The sequence below is a fragment of the Haemorhous mexicanus genome, chromosome Z, assembly GCF_027477595.1.
Source record: "Haemorhous mexicanus isolate bHaeMex1 chromosome Z, bHaeMex1.pri, whole genome shotgun sequence".
Lineage (NCBI taxonomy): Eukaryota > Metazoa > Chordata > Aves > Passeriformes > Fringillidae > Haemorhous > Haemorhous mexicanus.
The window spans coordinates 85,954,464-85,976,277 of NC_082381.1; positions in this window are offsets into that span (position 1 = coordinate 85,954,464).

Genomic DNA, 21,814 nt, shown 5'->3' on the forward strand with positions numbered 1-21,814 from the left:
CCACAGGGAATGCAGAGATCCATGCAGAGCCCCTGGGAATCCACAGGGATGCAGAGATCCACCCACACCCCCTGGGGATCAATGGGGGATGCAGAGATCCATGCAGAGCCCCTAGGCATCCACAGGGATGCAGAGATCCATGTAGGGCCCCTGAGGATCCACGTGGGATGCAGAGATCCACCCACAGCCCCTGGGGATCCACAGGGGATGCAGAGATCCACCCACAGCACCTGGGGATCCACAGGGATGCAGAGATCCATCCAGAGCCCCTGGGGATCCACAGGGGATGCAGAGATCCACCCACAGCCCCTGGGGATCCACAGGGGATGCAGAGATCAACCCACAGCCCTTGAGGATCCACAGGGATGCAGAGATCCACCCACAGCCCCTGGGGATCCACAGGGGTGCAGAGATCCATGCAGAGCCCCTGGGGGAGGTGTCCATGCTGGTGCTGGTGGATGCCTGGAGGAAACTGTGATCCAGCGGCAGACTCCATGGAGAGAGAGAGCCCTGCTCCCAGGCTGGAGCAGCCTGTCCTTGGAGGACTGCAGCCCGTGGGAAGAGAGACCCAGCAGTGCTGTGTGCCCATGGGAGGGACTCACACTTCATCATGTGAGATTTGATTGCTGATCATGAGAGTGGACCCACACTGGAGAAGTTCACTGAGAAATGTCTCCCGTGGGAGGCACCCCACGGTCTCACAGGGAAAGGATTCCTCTCCTGGAGCAGTGGAAGAAAATCTTGGTGATGAACTGACCCCAAAACTCCCACGCCCTGTCTCCTTGCACTGTTGGTGGGAAGGAGTTGGGGGGAAAAAGGTGTTTTGAGGGCTTATTTTGAGGTTTTCTCATTATCCTCCTCTGACTCTGTTAGTAATAAACTCACTTTGTACCTTTAAGCTGAGCCTGTTTTGCCCTTGCAGAGTTTTCTCCCAGTCCTTATCTCAACTCAGGAACCCTTCATTAATTTTTCTTTTCTCTCTTCTGCCCAGCTGTGGCCAGGAAGAATGAGCAAGCGACTTCTGTGGGTGCCTGGTGTTGGGCCAGTCTCAAATCAAGGTAAGAAGGTTTCACAAGAGGAAAGCAGACTCAGGATGAGTCAAATTGTGGACAAAAAGGAAATCAACATAGTCTTTGCTGAAACCATGAACACCTAGGAGTCCAAGCCAATATTTAATGCAAAAAAGGCTAAATATTGGAACAGGGATCCCGAGAGGCTGTGAGAATTTCCCTCCTTGTCAGCATTAAGAATCTGACCAAGGCCTTGAGCAATCCATTTTGTTCAGACCTGCTCTGCACATTGATAGTTGGGCTGGATGACATATTTTAACACTTTCACAGCCAGGACAGCTGACCCCAACAGACCAAAGGGATTTTCCAGACCCTATGGCATCATGCTCAGCAATAAATCTATGGAGAAGGTTGGTGGGGGCAATGCTGCTCAGAGACAGGGCACAGGCTGGTTGTTGATGAACAGTTGTTCATATGTGCATCACTGTGTTTCTTGGGTTTTATTTATCTGTCTTTCCTATTTTCCTGTTCATTTATTAATAATAACAGATAATAAGAAATTATAATGTTTATAGTCATTATTAAATTATTTCTTATCTTACCACACGAGTTTTCTCACTATTGCCATTCCAATTCAATTTCTTCATCCCACTGGGCTGGGAGAATGAACAAGCAGCTGTGTGGTGCTTGGCTGACAGCTGGGGTTAAACCATGACACAGGCTCAGTTGGTTGCCTTTTTTAAAAAATTTGTCCTTGTTTTCTCACTCCAAGACATTCTATAACCAAATTTTCCCTGCATGTGTCTTTGCAGATAACAAAGTAATCTCATTCCTGAATACCCCTGGAAACTAGATCTGATCTTTCATAGATGTGCATTCATGCTTGAAGGCTTTTCACGAGATTGAACGCAAGCTGGAATGATGAGAAATCAAGGGAATCCACTATTCTGCTGTCAGACTCCTGATAAAGGAAAAATTAAATCCCTAACTGTCCTGGTTTCATCTGGGACACAGTTAATTTTCTTCCCAGTAGCTGGTACAGTGCTAAGGGTGCTCCCTGTGCAGTACCAGCCCACCACCCAAATTCTGTTGCAGTTGGTGGGAATTGTACTGGGAGTGGATGTAGTAAAGATTGAAGTGATCAAACAGAATGGTGATGAGAGCTCTAGAGGCCCTTAGGGAAAGCATTTAAAGAACTGTAGATCACCCCAAATGATGCATGAAAAATATTTAATTAGTAATGGGCACTATTTAATGTAACACAGGGAGGGCAGAATTCCTACAGTCATAACTTAATGAGTTCTAGCACGATTCTACTGCACCCTTCAAGAGACATCAGACACAAAAAAGTTTGTGACTGGGAAAAGACAGCTGAGCTTAGCTATCCCTAGTCAAAGTCAGATATTATCTTTGAAGTTTTTTCATCATGCTTCATTGGGAAATATCCACATCACACAAAGAAAACCATACAAATTTTTAGTACATACTTTATTATTGTTGATTTTCACATAATATTATTAACTTAGGAAATTCAAAGTTCTGGTTGCTTCCTATAGCCTCTTTTCCTGTCCACCTGATTCTATCCAACTACAAAAAGAGATTGTGCCTGTAAGATTCAGAGTTAAACAATAAGACAGAGATGACTTTCTTGAATTAGGGACTAGAACAGTATTTTTTTCTAGCATAGACTGCAAGAGATGACAACTGCCACAATTAAGGAAAGGCTGTTGAAAAATTATTAACATATGGTGCATTGTGAAAATTCACACTGCAGCTCTCTTAATTGCCAGTGTATGTTTTTCTCTGTAAGATATTCACTTAATTCAACAAACAGAAATACGCTGTGACTCATTAATGTGGCTGCAATAAAGGCTGCATGTGAGAACCCCCATCAAAGTTGAATATTACCTTAAGAATTAAAAAGTTTGAGGAGGTAACTGTCACACGGTATATACATTGTGTGTCTTGGATAAACACCTTTTGAAATGGTTAAAGAAAAAATAGCTGCCTGAATTTTTTTGAACACTAAGGAAAATGTTTCATAAAACTTAATTAGAAAATATTGCATAGATTCCTACCTTATGAAATGTGTCCGGCCTTTTTTATAACTGAGTGCATGTGGAATTCTTTGCAAACAGTTTAATCTCTCTGTGGATCCTGATGTTTTCACAGGGCATAAGTGGGCTACTATTTCAAGTGCAAATGTCTGTGTTTGAGAAGTAACTTTGATGGTTTCACTTTAAATCATATTAACAGCTTAGATTTTAGGTTCTTAATGTGCATCACTTTTTTTGATTAAAAGAAGTCAAGCCATCAAAATAAAAATGATAAAGGATCGGAAATTACTGTGCTTCATTTTAGGTAATATTTCCAAAGCAATAATAAAACACTTTACCAATCAACCAGTTAATGACCAATGTGAGTTGTTATAAGAAATTGGGTGAAGTTGACAGAGCCTAATTTATTTAGCTGGCCATTAACTCATCAATAAAAGGGTTACTAGTCAAGAGTGTAAAAATTGTTCATATAAATCTCAGTTATGTTACTATTAAAATACTAAATTAGTTTTCTAAAATAATTTACTTTATCATTATCACAGTGTAATGCCAGTAATTTATCACCAACACTTTATTTCAGCTACTATTGGCCCAATAAACAAAAATTTGACCTGATTGCAACTTAAATGTGGAAGATAATTTCATAATGATCTGGCCTTCCCATATGCTCTACATATCTTTAAGCCTGAATAAGTTCAGTACCCAGATGTTAATTTACTAGGATTCAGAAGTCAGAAACAGAATGCTTCGTACTCTCCACCATTTTCAGGGAATATCCTACCTACATTTTGCAGTGACAGCTATTTTCACTTGGTAAGCATGGATTTTGAGATGATGACCCAAAATCATGCAACGTGGAACAAGATTAATGTTTTCACAGAACCATAGCAATAATGTCATACAGAAGCTGCCTCATCTGTCCAGTATGTTTCTTTGGTGGTTTTGGCAGAAAGTCAAAATTAGATATTTGGCCAAATATTGCCCTAGTTCAAACAAGAAATTACTCAGGGAACAGGAATATTCAGTCAAAATCCAAGGAAGACCAAATCAATGCAAGAGCCACTGCCTGCATCGCTCATGAAACTGCAAAATGGAAATCCTATTCATCTGAAAATGAGTTTAGGCTACACCTTTGCAAAGGGATGATAAATAGGTATTAACATAAACCAATTGCCAGCAAAGGACTTTTTTTTTTTTTCTTTCTTTCTTTCTCAATATCTTATTGTGAAGGACATACGCCTCTTCACTTAATATTCATTTTGTTCAGATGGGATTCTGAAAGAAATTGAATGAATTTTATATAATATTTATATGAGGAATATGAATGAAGGCAAGAGGAAGGATAGGAGGAAGAAGATAATTTTTAATGTATCCCAAAATGTAGCCAGTGTATCCATTTAAAATGGACTTAATGAGCACTCAAACACCGTGAAGACATTAATTAAGAAACAAGCATTATTAAAAAAAAAAAAATCAGCTAATTTCCTAATTAAATCAACATGCACTTGCAAATGGGTTACCAGTAATTTCCTTGCCAGTGTCATTGTGTCTTTTAGGTGTAATGTATAGTTTTTAATAGGCAATTACTTGATTCTTGATGACCCAGACATGGTATTGAATGATTAATTCAGTAATGTTAAAAAAGTCCTGCACACTGTCTTCTGATGAAAGGTGGTGACAAAAATAGGAAATTAGGTTAGAATGTTTCAGAAGACATGTATTTATTCTAATTACAGATTAGAATAAATACACAGTCGTGTCAGTGGACATTTCAGGTGTCAGAATACAGATGAAATTCTTTTAGGTCCCGTTTGACACTCCATAATATATTACCTAACATTTATCTGTTTTGGTTTTTTTTTTTAAGAATGCCTCAGGAAGACAAGTAAGAAGAAGACAAGTAAGAAGGTTCAGTAATTTATTTTTCCAAAATAAATTTAATAAATAATTTATTTTCCAACAAAAGGGAAAAAAAAAAGAATCTAATTAAACAAGTTTGTTAAAGCAGCTCAACAGATAAAGAAATGGAATCTAAAAAAATCTCTCAAGACACCTGCTTGATGCAACAGGCTGAATTTTTACTGAAGATTTGCTCTACCCTTCAAAATATTTAAAAGAAAATTTGTCTAAATAGCAAATTGTGCCTTAAAAGAAATGTTGTCCAAATAACCAACTTACCTAGACCATTTACAATGGAGCACAGCTCAGCTGACTGGCGAGCAAGGCCTCTGTAAATGAGGCATGCTGATAGAGAAAGATTCCAGACTGGACATGAAACACAAAACTTAGCACCACATCACTGCTCAGACTAGAACAAGCTGGAACTGTTCCCAAAAAATGGCTTGTCTGATTTTTTGAACTGCTGTATATTTTCTCCTATGACAAATCCCTTCCTTTTGGAACCATCACAACAGCACAGTGCTGAAAATTTGTAATTCCTCTTTTTTCTGCTTCCCTCAAATATATAAAATTTTATCACATCCAGAATTATTTTTCAAACTGATAAGATAAATTACTCTAGCAGAGATGCAGTGAAAAATCTAGATTGCTCATGGCATGTTAGTTAGTTCTAAGCTTTGGTGCCAAAATATTGTTGGAGTTTTATCAAGAAAATTAGGTCGTCTGACTTTGTTTCTTTTTATTCTTTTTTCCTTTTTTTTTTTTTTTTTTAGTGTTTAACGAGGATCTCTTCTTTACCCTTTGGCAGACTGTTGAGGTAGAAGTCTTCTCCTTAGCACTCATCACCTAAAAGAGGCTTCATTGAGCATCTTGCCTCATTGACTTCTTTTTTCTCCTCATCTCTTTTTGAAACCTATTGACTGTTTCTTAATTCTTCTCTCCATAAGTTATTGCCTTTATGACTGAATGCCTTAATTTATTCCCCACACTACTGCTCCCTGTGATTTATGTTATATGTGGTCTTCTGTTGTTTAACTCCATAAACGATGTTGGAATCAAATTCTGTGAAAGTAGTTATACTCCCACATGACTAATGAAGTCAGCTGCACTGTTGACTTCTCATCATCTTGAAACACACCTACACATGTTTTCAGGCACAGTCAGGTATAAAGTCTTTAAAATATTTCCATTTATGCTAGTGTCCCTGTTGCACTTCTACTGAAATTTCTGATTATTCTGAAAATCATCTAACACACCCCAAAAGAGCTTTTGGACTTTTCCAAACTACTGCAATGCAAATAAGAACTAGGAAACCTAATTCTAATATTTCAACATGGAAGTTGGGGTTCTAGAAAATCCACAAACCTGTAAATCCTGCACTTTAGAAAGTGTATAGTAAACACAAAAAAACCTTCTGAAATATTTAGAAATAGAAAAGCTTGATTAGGGATGATTCATAAATTCTAAGTGATTACTTTGGTCTATATATTTAGATTCTGCAGAGTTCAAAGATTTCTCTCTCCTCACCTTGATACTGATGGAAAACAAGGTTTTTCATTAACTTAATAAACAGGGGTGCAGAAGCATCCTTTACTATTATCCTAATCATTCCTTCTTCTCCCCTGTACACACACTTCCACAATTTACACAACTAAAAATAACAACAGCACACTGGTGGTTTATTTTCTGCATCTTCTAATGTACACCTGCTTGTTGCTCATCAGCTGTCATTTACTTAGCAAAAATATAATTATGATGCTCTAATTTATATGTCAAAAGGGTTCACTACTTCATTTGGAAAGAAGGGAGCTGAGGGAAAGAAATGCAATATTTGTATATCAGGGATCCACAACTTTCTGGAAAGCTAAAAACATATAAAGACAAAAACTGCAAAAATTAAGACAGTGTGGGCTAATACTTGTGTCTACTTAGACTTTTTCCAGGCAAAATCTACATGTATATTTAGGAGTCCCAAAAATCCAATCAATCATCTAGTGTTTATGAAAACATCTATAAAGGTTAGATAGCTAACTCTCAAAAAAATCAATGGGGTTTTGCTGCTGGCTTCAGTCACACCACCCACGTGAAGTCCAAACTTCATTTTCAGGTAGCTCAGTAAACCAATATTGCCTGTAGGGGTTCTAAATAACTTGAAGGGTTTTTTTTTCCAGGAAAATAAGCCTTCTACAATCCTATTACCTGTGTGGGACTAGTTGCTTACATGCTCAGCCAAGAAATTTACTCAAATTATTTTTGGTGACTGGAATCGCATTTGCTGGGGAATTTAAATTCCAAAGATAGAGTGCTCTCCACGTTTGATGGAATGCCCCTGGGCGGTAACTGCAATGCAAACTTGACCCTTTTCAAGGAGAGATCCTTGGGACAATTATATTCTGACCCCAAAGCATCCTTGTTAGATCTTCATGATTTTAGTATCAGGCAAAGGTGTCAATACAATGCTGGTTGAACGTGCCTTTGGTCTCCTTGCTTGTGGTCATATCCTAGAACCTGGTTGTCCTTTTGACATATGACGAAGCTGGAGACTCAGAAGGAGGTAATTTGTCACACAGGCAAAACGTTTACAGTTAAATATTGTTACATTTACAGTTTACATTTACAGTTTAACATCCAGCATAGGTCCCAAGGACTGCGTCACTGCATGTCCCTTTCCTCAGTGAGCTGCCCTTCTGGCTGAGATGTACCAAGAGTTCCCAATACAGTGACCCAGAGAAATAATTTCACTTTTTTGGTTGTTCTTTGTTCGTTTGTTTGCTTGTTAACTGATCAGCTCTCGTTGTGCAAGAAGTACCATTGTACAAAACCAGTGTCCATTCTAATGGGGAGAGTGCTGGAGTAGATGGAAAGGGACTGTCACTTTGTGCTGGAGTCACAAGTACATGAAAACATACCCAACTCTATAGCTTCTGGTCAGGAGTGGTTGTGTTGTATGGCCAAAGCACATTTAATTTATAAAGGTGTTTGGACTCCTGATACTCACTGGTTGTGGCAGAAAAGAGAACACTGCTAAGAACCTGACTTATAACATTTCACTCCCAGCTGAGCCATTAGACACTCTTGTCAAGGCCTATGTCTCTGCCACAATTAGCTGCTAAACTTTGAGCAGTCTGTTAAAAAACAGTGGGTTTTGTGAATGATCCTTGTAAATATTATAGCATCTGGAAAAAACAAGGGAACTGAAGTCAATGTGTATATTCCCTGGGGAGTGATGGAACACTATCTTGCCGTATTAATAACCTGTCATTTTTTAATGAGGCATGCTGATAACTCATATATGTATAGAGTAAGGTAAAAATATGAGTACAAGTTCAAATGAAGAAAAGATGCATTAACTCTGTAAATAGCTACATGCACAGTTAAATTTGAGCTGACAACAAGAAAATAAAACAAAACCCTTACAATTCTGTCATCTGTTCTAGCTGGAAGGTGATTCAGGTTACCCTCAGTTCCTGATGTGTAGAAGACAAATTGTACTGGGTTCCCATGACAAGGTCTTGGTGTGAAGGGAGACTACAGGGGTGGCTGCCAGGAGAACTGCTGGAAGTTTTCCTGGTATCTGATGGATCCAGTGCTGTCCAGCTCTGAGATGGATGCACTGCTGGCCGAGGCTGAGCCCATCAAGGAGGCTGATGCTGCCCAGCCAAGGTGCTGCTCATTAATGCTGAGTCCTAATGAGCCTTTCTGTGATCTTTGTGCAGCCTGAGGAGATATGGAAAATGCTCCAAGAAAAGTCAGTACTGCCCATGAGAGTAACTGTGTCATGACCCGCTCCTGGAAGCAAAGGTAACTCAGGTTCTTGTTAATTAATCCCTTGAGGCTGATTAGAGTGAAAAGGCAATGGATGATTGATCTTTGTAAATACATCTGCAGTGTTTATTTTTGAATTTGGTTGTAATGGAAAGCAGGTGTGTAGCCATTTTGGTTGTTATTATCTGTAGTACTATGACAATATGAAAGCATAAAATATTCACTTAATAAAGGGATATAGGGGAAACAATGGAAGAAAGAGAAAGAATGGAAGAAGAGAAACAATAAATGTAATCACCACCCATGGATTTAGAAGAAGATTTGATTGTCACCTCTGAACAAAGTCATGATCAAACATCTTGATCCATTGAGAGTGGGGATGGGAATCTCACAAAACACAAACTCCAGTGGTTACTATAGGCTCAGACTGAGGTGGGAATGCCCAAGAGCTTCCTCTGGTGAAGGGAGTAAAAAACCAATGTCTTTTGATCATATGCAGTCCTTTAGTGGAAGCCTCAGAAATGAGTGGGGTGTTTGTGGGGTCTTTGATGGTTTCAGCCAATATCAACCCAAATACAGACCAACAGAAATACAGACGAAAAATAGCTAGAGTCCACATTATTTAGCCTATATTTTTACATTACTTAAGAGCTTTTAATTTCTATTTTCTATTTTAGATATGACTTATGAATTTTTATTAGAATTATTATAATTAGGAGATTAAATGCATGAATTTGAGACCACAGACCATAACACAAAACTACCATATCTTGGAATGGTGGTGGTTCATGGAATTAGAAAAAAGTTATGCCTCAACCTTTTCTTCCTGTCACTGATTTTTCCATACCTTTTGGGATAGTTTAAGAGGCATGGGGATGGCCATGTATTAAATGTATTTTTCTTTGGATTTTATTCTTAACAAGGTTAAAAAGTTAACATACATATCCTATACTCCTGTGTAATTTCCCTATTTATTTAACTATCAAAGTGTTGTTATCCGCTACGATTTCCCTCCTCACTCCTTCCCCTCTTTTTCCTGCAGTTTGTCATGCAGTTGATTTCTCAGTTGTGAAACATGATGGACTGAAGCAATTTAAGTGCAATATATATGCATTTTTCCCTTAGTTGTGACTGCATTGAATATTGTGGGAAGGCTCCTGATAAACAAATGACAAAAAGAAAGAAAGTTCCTTTGTGAAGTCAGGCATAACTCTGAAATCCCTTGAGCTATTAGAGTGCATCTGTTTTTATACATATAGTACAAAATGAACAGAGATGCTTACAAAATTAAATGTCACAGGTTCAAATCTACTTAGATACAGTAAAGTAGAAGCTCAGAGTTTAAGGAATTAAAGTTGTTGTAGTTTCTTGGTTTTAACATGAAATAGATTCATCATCGCATTTGCAACATGGCTGTAAACTTATATATCTCCTTGTTCTTGAATAGGTTCCTTTTAAATATGTGTCAGTTTGTGCTCTCGTCACAGAAATAAAAGACAAAGGGAAAAGCACTGGTGTATGGTGGGAGGAAACATGAATCCTGCTAGATCAAACTCAATATAAAAAACAAATAGGCAGGGACATGTAGGGTTAGGCCAAAATAATCTTCCTTCAAGCAGCTTGGAGGAAAAGCATTGACAACAAGTGAACATGACAATTCCAGAGCAGCCATGTATTTCCCTGGCATGGCCCTCACAGCACCTGAAATTCCCTGATGCAGAAACTTCCCACTGCACCGATGTGGAAGAGATTTTTGATTTTGCATATATTCATAGCTCTGTAGACTATTATTGTATAGGTATGTAGTTTCTTAGCCAGATTCAGTACTTTTTTAGGCAAACACATTCCTGGAATCCTATTCTAATCCTGCTACTTCAGTGAAATAAGGCCTTGTCATTTTCCCATGAATTTAGACATAAAAAATGTGGGGCTAGAAGCAAAAGGGGAGCCTTCAGTAGGGGGCTGAACCACAAGGGGAATGACTTCATCAGCTGTGTTTCTTACTTGGGATTCTTGTCAATTGTGCCAATTTTCTACATTTATAAAGTGGTTGAATTCCTATGTCCCATGTGCATTCCACCATAAGTGTATCTGAAGGACGTTCATGGTCATACCACTGTCATAGTAAATGGTTAGCTCTTTTTTTTTTCATTTTTATCTTGTTTGGCTTGTGATTTTAAGGTGGATAAAGCATCAGCAGGCAAACTCCCACAGGCTGGAAGGGTCTGCAGAGGTCACCTGGACCAACCTGCTGCCAGGAGTGGGTACATTACAAAGGGCTGCTCAGGGCTATGTTTGGTCAAGGTTTTGACTCTTTAAAGGACAGAGATTCTGTGAGTCCTTGCTGGAGCATACAAGCACCCTCATGATAATTTTGTTTTTAATTTACATCTAATTGAAGTAGTCCTTTTTTTTTTTCTTTTTCTGAAAATAGTCTGGCTCATTATTCTCTGCATTCTTCCATTATATAGCAAGCTAAATATGCCCAACTGTACTACTAAAACAGTAGACTTTTCTTCATAAAATGTAAACAGATGCCAGCAAAACCTAGATATATGCTTCTCAAAACCTGGATTATTAATTAATCCTGATTTTGGTGTAAATCAGGAAGACTTGATCTCATTTACTTTTAAATCTCTTAGACTTTAAAAGGCCTTAATATCTATTATGTTAAATCAAATAAAATTGAGGCTGTAGCTTCAAGTGGTTGAAGACAACCAATATCTAATTACTTTTGAAAGACATATGTAGGTCATTTTTTAAAAGATGGAAGTAAACCAATTTATGCTTATGTAAAGCTGTTTGGCCTTAATATCTAGAGTATACCACAACTAATTCAGCAAGTCATTAACTTCTTCTCCACTGCTGGAACCAGAGAACTCACAACTCAGACTGAAAGATCTGACACCAAAAGCATTTAAAGTTATGGGCTGGTGAATACAAAGAGTAATGGCTGTAGTTATCCAACAGACCTTTCACAAGTGAGTGATCTGTATTTACATTAGAACTCAGATGATTTACAAATGCCAAGGTGCCACATTTTAATTTAATGATATACACACATCGGGAGATTTTTTCTTCAATATATCATATCTGTAAGCCTTTGCACTGTATTTTATATGAAATAAGAAATGAGTTACAAATTAAACCACAGCCACAAAACAATCAATGGACAATATAAGGAAAATAAGGCTATGTCTCAGTTATTATTACTGTCAATGTCCATCTTTGTATTCTGGAAGGAGTCTGGCTTCTTGAAAGATGAAGGAAATTTTGAGGTATTTATCACAGTACTTTCCATTCTCAACTTTCATGGATCAAAATGTTAAGAAACTACAAAAGCCTTTTCAGTTAAAGAGTTAGATCCTAATATGAATTGAAACATATGCTTTCCTCAAGAGGCCCCTGGCAGTTTTTCTAATGTAACTTCTGCCATTTTACCCATATCAAACTTTCAAATCAAGTCAACCAAATCTGTTTAGTTAGTTAAAAAAAAAAAAAAGAAAAAAAAAAGAAGAAGTTTAAATACATATTAGGTCAGGAGGAAGAAAACCTTCTATTTTTGTTTTCCTACTACAAAATATTTACTTTTTAATAGTGCATGAAGCATTAATCTACCTACAATAAATGAGGCATAACATGGGTAATGGACCAAAATTGACAGCTAGCTGACCAATATTTCCCAACTTATATTAACATGCAAATACATCTCAGAGGGATAATTTTTCTTCCAAAAGATAATTTACAAGAAAGAAGTGAACAAAAGAAAACCCCAGCAAAAAAAAGAGAAGAGAAGAGAAGAGAAGAGAAGAGAAGAGAAGAGAAGAGAAGAGAAGAGAAGAGAAGAGAAAAGGAAAAGTGAACAAAGACATAAAAAAAAAAAAAACCAACCAAAAACCAGCAGTGTAAAAGGATTCAGATCTTTAAATATCTAGAAATGTAATTCTTAAAACCACCCATCTTTAGACGAATTTGGTCTGACTGTGTTTCAAAGCTCTCAATTAAAAGCTTTTAAAAAGCTTTCAAATACATGTAGAGATTTAAATGTAAGGTTCCCAATCAGTAGATGAAGAGAAGACTTAAAATACCTGGAATTAATTTAATGAATGACAGCTCATAAACATTTTTCTACCAGAATGATGTCATAGCATCACTCTAGAAGAGTTCATGACTCTTGTTGCTAAAGGTGAAATTCGAAATATGAAACTAGTCTAAGAAACCCTTCTAAATCATCTGAGAGAGAGAAAAATGAAGCAACCCTTCCTCTAAAGAGCCTGGTATTAAAAGACATGTATTAACTGTTTTTAGAACAGAAAGGGTTAAGGCCTTTAAATAGTTTTCTAATAAGTTAAAATTTTGTCTTTCCCTTGTAGAGTTCATTTACTCAGCTTGCAAGCCTTTCTTTGGGCATCACTAATAAAAGTAATTTACATTCCTCAAGTCTGTTGTATGTAGAGGAAAGATCCATTTTATTTTGAATAGAAAAGGTCACATGGAAAATCAAAACATACAGAGTCCTAATGGATAGAAATGACAGCACTCTTATTCTTCTCCATGATGACATAATTTCATTTCAGGGGACAGAAGAGCTTCCTTTACTTTTTTTCCCTTTTTTCCCAGCTGAATATCTTTTGACAGAAAACCTACAATTAATACTATAGAAAAATGATATGTAATTAATTGCATCAAAGTGGTATGAGCTATATGAGCATTAACTTTGAGTGATGTGCAAGTCTTGCTCTGCTACTGCTATCAGCTCAGTGATTTTATGAGTCCTGTCAGCAATGGATGATAAAACAAAGAAGATAAAGAGAACTAGGCATATTTCTCCTTTGTTACAGCAGAGAAAGGGCTAGTTTAAAGAGACAGGCAATTTAGTGGGTTTGAAAGACATCCTGAACCTAACTACAATGTTCTAATCAATCCTTATTTTTTAAGTTTTTATTTTTTGTAATCTCAGGAGCTTAAATCTTTCTGGGTACCTTCCAGCAATTCTTTGAGAGACTAATATGTCTAAAAAAAGCCCTAACTCAAAACACACTTAAAAATCCCAACAAACTAAAAAAACCTCTGTGCTCTCTTGATTCATTCATTTTAAACCCCTGTCATAGAAACTCTGCTATCATGCAGAAGAGCTCAAAGATAGGAAAAAGAATTAATCCGTTATAGAATCCAGTTTCTCCTTAAAATGATCCCCATATCCCCATATCAGAAGTTCTTCTTGGCCCCCTAAATACCTAAAATGAGAAATACAGGGACATAAATGCTGAGCAACCTCTCCTGCAAGGGAAAAGAAACAAAAATAAATACTGACTTGACATTCTGTCCTCCTGTCAGATATCATCAAAAAGAGAACTGCAGCTGCCAACACCAAGCAGGTGTTTTGCATCAGCTGTAAGCAGGGTCACCTGGGTGAAGACTGTGGGAACTTCAAGGCTTGAGCTGAAGGGATGCTGTTCTGAAGTCATAATTTAGATTTTTGGTAAGAGAAGCAGGTAAGGCTATTGAATGAACCTATTCAAATGACAATGGTGCATCTTAAATTTCAGATCCAGTTCCTTCATTCAATGAAAGTAGAGTATTTGTGGGGTTAGTACATATAGGTAATGCCTCCAGTCTTTCAAACCTCTTTTTTTTTATGATTTTTTTTTTCCCTCTGTATTCATAGTTCTAGAACCTGAGTAAGGCTATTGCTAAAACCTAGAATTACAGAGGGGCTTTCATAAGACATCTTGTGCTGGGCTGATGCTGGCTGGATGCCAGGTGCCCAGCCATGCTGCTCTGTCACTCCTTTCTTCAGCCCATTCCCCAATGGTGGGTTGAGATGAGAGCAGGGAGGCATCACTCACCAATTACTGTCACAGGCAAAACAGACTCAAACCAGAGAAATTTACTTAAATATAACCAAATCAGAGTAGGTCAATAATAAATATGCCCAAATCTTAAAACACTTTCCTCCCCAGACACTCCCTTCTTCACAGGCTCAAATTCGCTGCTGACTTCCCTCCCACCAGAGGCACAGTGGGATGGGGAATGGGGCTGTGCTCAGTCCATCCACTTATCTCTGCTGTTCCTTCCTCATCACACTCTTCCCCTGCTCCAGCCCTCCCACAGGGCTCAGTTGTTCAGGCTGTTCCACTGTGGGTCCTGCATGTCTTGCTAAACAAAAAAATTGTGCTACTGCAGGCTTTCAGTACAGGCACTTTCACAAAGCCTAAGGGAAGGATTGTTCCTGTTTAATTACAAAAATATACGTGTGTATACTGAAAGATATTTTGGTACTTTGCAATTTTTATCTCAGAATGTCTTGGTGGAATCAAGCTATTTGGCCTGAAATACTGCAATTTGTATACACAATTATAGCTGTATAAGAAAAAACTTTTCCATTGAACTGAAACTTAAATCCTACTCCACAGCTTTGAATTCATACATTTCCTCTCTTCAGTTCCTATACCTGTCAACATTTTTTTTTTCAATCTTAACTTCATCATAATATTTCTCTATTGCTAATTTGCCATATTTATGCTGCATTTTTCCCTTTTATTTCTTCTTAATGCTGTCAAAGATTCCAAGTTCAGTATAATTTGAAGGCTTTTGTTGAGCTATTTACAATCCTAGTGCCCATCCTCAGTCTGATGAAGATTCTTTAACTGTAAGCTTTATCTTTGTAACTCTGCCTGTCATGGTCCTTGTACACATGTGTTAGTATTAAGGACACTAGTTATTTTTTAATTAATTTTGACAGAGGATTTTTACTCTAAACCAATCAAGCAATTAATCTTGTGCAGTGTTGATCCATGGCCCAAGGGAGACCTTCCCAATGAAAAGGAATTAAAGCTTTTGCACAAAAGACTGGAAAGTCCTGCTCCAGCACAATTTGTACATCCCTGATCAGGAAAGACTGGAGCAGATCAGAGGAGTGAAAAGTCCATTCTTTGGTGTAGACTAAAATATTGGGACTTTTTAAGGTAGCAGAATAAAAATTAAATATGGATCACCAGGTTAAAGCTTGAACTCAGCTTTATAATTTTAGACTAGTCTAAAAGGAAATATCTTGGAAATAACAATGAATTACATTTAAATATTTTATTTTTTTACATCAGAAACTGAAAAGCAAAATGCACAAATACTTATCAGTTTAAATTAGACTTGACCCCAGAAACCTTAGTCAATGTCATATATTTCTACATACTTAGGTTTAGCCTAGTCTCAAATTACTTTGTAAAGAAGTTATCAAATTAAAGCAAACATGGTTTTCCACAATTTGGGAGACTAAGTTATTGGAATGGAAATCACCTTACTCTTCCTTTTCTCAGTTGTCTGTTGTCAGACACCATCAGTTTTGGGGATAAGTAGATGTTTGGTCTGACATATAGAATTACTTTTGGTTTAATCCTTGTTTATTCTGAGAACAATTAGAATTATGTTTCTGATTTTTAATGTATGATCACAGAAGGCAGCTAAAATGTACAAATGGTAAGTAGGAAAGCACTTTCATGCAGAGCAGAATAAAATATATTATATTGTCCCCTTTCTGCATCTGGATTCTCTTATAAGTAACCCAGAGTGTCTTTTCTTTATTAGAGTTCACCATTTTCATCAAAAGGTAGAAATTTAATTTGCTTAGAAACGTCTGGTTTTTAAATTGGGCTGCTATAAAATGCCCAGTTCAAGAGCTCTTGGAAAAAAAACCCAATTACAGTTATCTATCTGCAGTACTACAAAAAACTCTCCTCAGGATACTGCACTAAGGAGGTTAATATTGTTCACCAAATTTTTTTTTTTTTCTGAAGTTGAAGGGATATTACCCAACTAAAACAATGAGAAGAACAGAAAAGACAAAAACAGAAATGTTCTGAAGAAATTCATTTTAATACATTCATCAATCAAAGACAAATCTCATAGCTTGTAATCAGAAAATTTTGGGGTTGGGGTGATTAAACAAATGCCTACATTTCTCAACGTGCCTCTGAAGAAGAACACATTTATTGCATTATTTTTCTGTTGGTCACATGCAAAATACCCACCAAACAGCTGCAGCATATGGCCCCCAAAACTGAAGTTCCTTGCTGGTAAGTGCAATAATTTATAAAACAGAGGTATCAAAAACAGGATTTCTGGTTTCATTTCTGATCTGCTGCAAGTGCAATATTTAATGCAAATACAATATAGGGAAGGTGATTTACCCTTCTTCATTATTGCAATCATAATACAAAAGGAATGCAATATTTCTATGAATGTCTATTTGTTCAGGTTAGCAAAAAAAAAAGGTCGATAATTATTTGAACAAGGTACTAAAATGAAAAATGAAAGTGTTTTGTAATGGATTATTACATTTTATGACCATACATTTATTTTACATAATTCAAACTGTTTCATCCCCACTGTGTGTAAGGAAAAAAACTGTAATATGTAGGTATTAATTTTAAAATGGAGTCAGGGGCAGACAATCAGCTTAATGAAACAACAAAGTTGAATTTTCCTGGTTTTAACAGGTTTGTGGTTAGGACAGACTGAGCAATGCAAGCAATGCTTGGGGTGGATTTTGACTAAAAGAAAAAAGAGTTATTTTGTCACAGTCTCAGATTTAAATTGATCCTGAATTTCAGTCTCCCTGACTGTAGCTTATCTCTAAAAGCAGAAAGCATGATTCAACATTCGAGTGAACACATGCTATACAAGTAAAACTGATCAAATTGCAGCCTTATCCAGAGATTGTTTTTGCCCAATTTACCAGGCAAAGACAAATTGTCTCAAGGACAGAAGACTAAGGGCAGAAGAAATTGGTGGTTTGATACAGCTTTGAGTCAGACCAGCCCATTCTCAGCTTTCCTGAGATTTTTGAGCAACAGGTTTGACCTCTCTCAGCGCCTTCCCACAAACACAGGGACACCTGTTCATCCCTTTATTGTGCACAAAGCTGGGAGGTTCCCAAAGCATCTGGGGACTTGTGGCAATAGTGGAACTGAGATCCAATAGTGGAATGCACCTCCCTGGTGCAGGGACAGGGAATCATAGGATATCATGATGAACTCCTGGCCCTGCACAGGACTGCACTAATTACCCTACCATGAGCTGAGAGTTGTCCTAAGTCTTTATTTAGTCAGCCAGTCTTGGGCTGTGTCACCTTCCCTGGGGAACAGAGCCCTAGGATGCATAACTACAGACTCTGACCTCTCCAAAGGAGTGAGTGGAAGAAAATAGAAAACCTGTGTATCAACTGTGACTAGTAAATAGTTGTTTGAGTGGAATAAGGACTCAGCTAAGGTTTAATCAGTGTTGTTGATCTATTTGGTTGCTTCCTAGGCATTTAGGGAAAAATTAATTAAGGAGCACTGGAAAGATCTAGAATTGCACTGTCACTTTAGTTCTAAAAGTATTTGAAACATATTTATTAATTTAAATATTTTCAAGAAGCAGATAAAATAAGCAAACCCAGGGAAAATAATTCAAGGCCAGGTTGGATAGGATATTGAGAAACCTGTTCTAGTGGAAGGTGTCCCTGCCCATGGCAAGGCATTGGAATGAGATGGTTTTTAATGTTCTTTCCAACCCAGACCATTACAGGATTCTAAGATTCTATAATTTGTAATTTCTCTAAGCATTATGGAGTTATAGTATTTATTTTTTTCCAGTACCCTTCTCATTCTACTCATATTTCACTATCTCCATTAGACTAAAAGCTCATGGATGTCCATCAGTAGGAAAAGGCTGCTTTGTGCCTTGTGTTTTGGTTACAGGAACAACAACAACATGGTTGTCTCAACAACATGGTTGTTGTACACAACTGAAGTTTTTCCTGTTCCTGAATGAGTTTTATTGTGTCCACTGGCAGACAGGAGGGGTCAGGAAATAGGGCTTTGGTTTTACCCTTGCCCTGTGCTGGAATTCTCAGAAGCCAGCTTTTTGTTGTGAAAATAGTAATGCCATCAAATGCAATAAAATAATGAATTGGACTCAACAGGTAAGACACTGGTGGCAGGTTACCATAAAAACTGAGAATCCAGAAGTTATTTTACTTAATAACTTATTCCCAGAAGCCATCCTGGTGATACCACAAGATTTATTTGGCTAGGATAAAAATACATGAACTACAAAATTGAGTTAGTTATTTTCTAGAATCATAAACTATCTTCAGTTGGAATAGATACAGAAGGATCCTCAAGTTGAACTCCCTCTGCTTATATTAACCCTACCTCTATTATCCTTACCACCACCCCTTACAGAGAACTGACACATTTCTTGGCCTTTCTTTGAACAAGAAGTTACCTGACTTTAATTATTCCTACAGTCTTTGTATCTTCTTTTTTTTTTCCCCCAAGTGTGAAAGAACAGCTGCTACCTGATAGAATTATTTTAATTGTTTGCATGCCATAAAAATGTTAAAAGCAATTTTAATTTTAACAGTAAATAGGTTTTATTGCCAAGTTATGCTTTTGCTTATAGCTATAGGATGGCAACGGGTGGTTAAAAGAATATTTGATTCTGCACTATTATTTCCCCTGTATCCACTGTATGATCAATGAAGCGATATTATTTTGCCCTCAGGAATAAAAAAAAAAAAAAAAGAAAAAGAAAAGCTAATGGAAGCAATTAAAATATATGAATAATACTGACACCTCTTTATTATCTTTCAGGTGCACTCAGAATTATCCAACACATTAAGTGGTAATGATGCAGGTAGAGTTATTTTCCAGTTGACATGATTAGTTCTGTGGCCCAGACACATTTATCTTGTGCTTTGAAGCCTTTCACACTAAGTTATTGGATTTGGGAAATAAGGTAAATAGATATATGAAATGACCTCATCCCTAACATTGAAAGACATGGATAAGAATGGCATTTTCATGGTCTACAACACTACTCAAAGTTATATGAGTTATTCTTGATTTTCTGCTGTGTTCTGTAGACTAAGGAATTTCAGGGAAGGATGGTGTAAAGAACAGACATCTAGGGCTACAGACACAAAAGTCTTCCACCTTGTTGTCTGACCTTTGTGTGATGCAGTTTTCTTCATGTTGACATCCCCAAAATGTCCTTGTTATCACAAGATATTCACTGTATATTGAAGGAAGATCATTGTTTCTTAGTGTCCCCTGAGTCTTGTGATGCTGGTGAAGACCTGAGCTTGTGTTTTTCAGCTTCTGTGTTTTTTCTGTTGTCTGGAGAAGGACTGTATAGTAATGCCTTCCTAGAAATTTAGATGCTGTCAGGAATCTATTGACATCAGGATGAGCCCTGAAAAATCAGATACATATTAGTGGTGTGTGAGCAAAAATCCCAAATGGCTTGAGTACAATTTTTTGAGACCAGCATTCACTGAAACACAGAGGAGTATGACGTGTTGCAAGTCACAAAATTATGAAAAATATTAATAATAAACTGGAAGTCTGAATAGAAATTAAAGGTGATAATGAAAAAGCATAACAGACTTGACTGAAGAGGGCCTTGAAATGCCTTTGTTCTTTATAACTCTTAAATGCTAGCTCTTTAAAGGTCCTGTGTGGAGTCTAGAGTATTCATAGAATCACAGAATCATTTAGGTTGAAAAGACCTCTGAGTTGTGGCCAAAGTGTAGGACCTGGTTCTTGGTTTTGTAGAGCCCCAATTTGATTGATTTACTAGAGCTGTGGGCTCCAGCAGGGATCAAAACTCAGGAAATGTTTCAAGCATTCAGGATAAAAATGTTTGTCCCACTAAATAAAAATTCAACAGTTAAGTTATGGCTTTAACTCCATATCCAAGTTTATAATGTTATCTGCAGCAGTAGCAAAGTGAGAGACTCTGGAGAACACCAAATTAATGAGAAAAGACAGAGCCATGGATGGGATGCAGACTAAAAGAGAGTAGATTTAGATTTGATATTTGGAGGAAGTTCTTGGTTCTGAGGGTGGTGAGGTCCTGGCACAGGGTGCTAGGAGAAGCTGTGGCTGCCCCATCCCTGAAAGTGTTCAAAACCAGGCTGGACAGAGCTTGGAGCAGTCATGGATAGTTGAATGTGTCCCTGCCCATGGCAGAGGTGGAAAAAGATGATCTTGAAGGTTTCTTCAACCTAAACCATTCTCTGCCTCTATAACTCTATGCTTCCATGCTTCTATGACTGATTATTAATAATGGAAAAAAAACTCTGGTGATGCTTCTAAAGGAAACAAATTCCTGGTTTTTTTAAGATTCCTTTTGTGATGACACTAAGTGTCTGCACTATTTTCTGCACACATTATATACTTGCCCTGGTGAGAAATGGTGTCTCCTTTCCAAAAGATGACTGGATTTCATTAATTCACATTGTGGTTCTGTGTGCTGGGAGTCATTGAGGGCCCTCACCTGCTAAAGGCAGGAACAGGGTAACAGCATAGCTTCATCTCATTTAAGTGTTGTGCTGTGCATTGTGGATATCAAGCTTTTGTACACCAGATAACTGCCTGTATTTCTAAGCATGCACCAACTATCCTCATGTAATTCAACTTATTCACCTTATTATTATTATTTCTGGCACCTGAATAAGAGGTGTTTTTATTGCTCTCAAATATTTACTTTCTTAGCTAGATTGGCCTATAAGCTCAACAGTTTACTCTTTGATCATGCTGAAACCCTGGCCCTCCTTCGTGCCTCCCGTGTGATCAGGCAATCAATAGGGAAGAATAGGGTTTTGTTTATTTATTTTAGTGCCTAACTACTACATTACATGGCAACTACCACACAGAAATTGGAGTTGATCAAAGGAACGGTACATTTCCTTTTTTAAAAATGTTAAAAAGAAAAATTGCTCTAAATAGCGTCATCAACATACTTGATTTATGAAAAGGATGGTAATGGTGGTTTAACAAAATAACAAGGAGGAAGTGGTGTATTTAGTCCAGAAAATGAAAATTTTATAAATCAGAATGACCAGCTGAAGCTGCAGAGATGAAAAATTCAAAATTTTTCAGACAGCTGAGTGCATGGATAAAGATGTCACTGCTTGGAAAACAGGACATTGACTATAACTGTTGGAAACTTGGAAATTAAACAAAGAATGTCTAAGAACAGAAGAGATTAAAACATGAAATGAATGTAATTTTTTAAATTAAGCCAAATAGGATT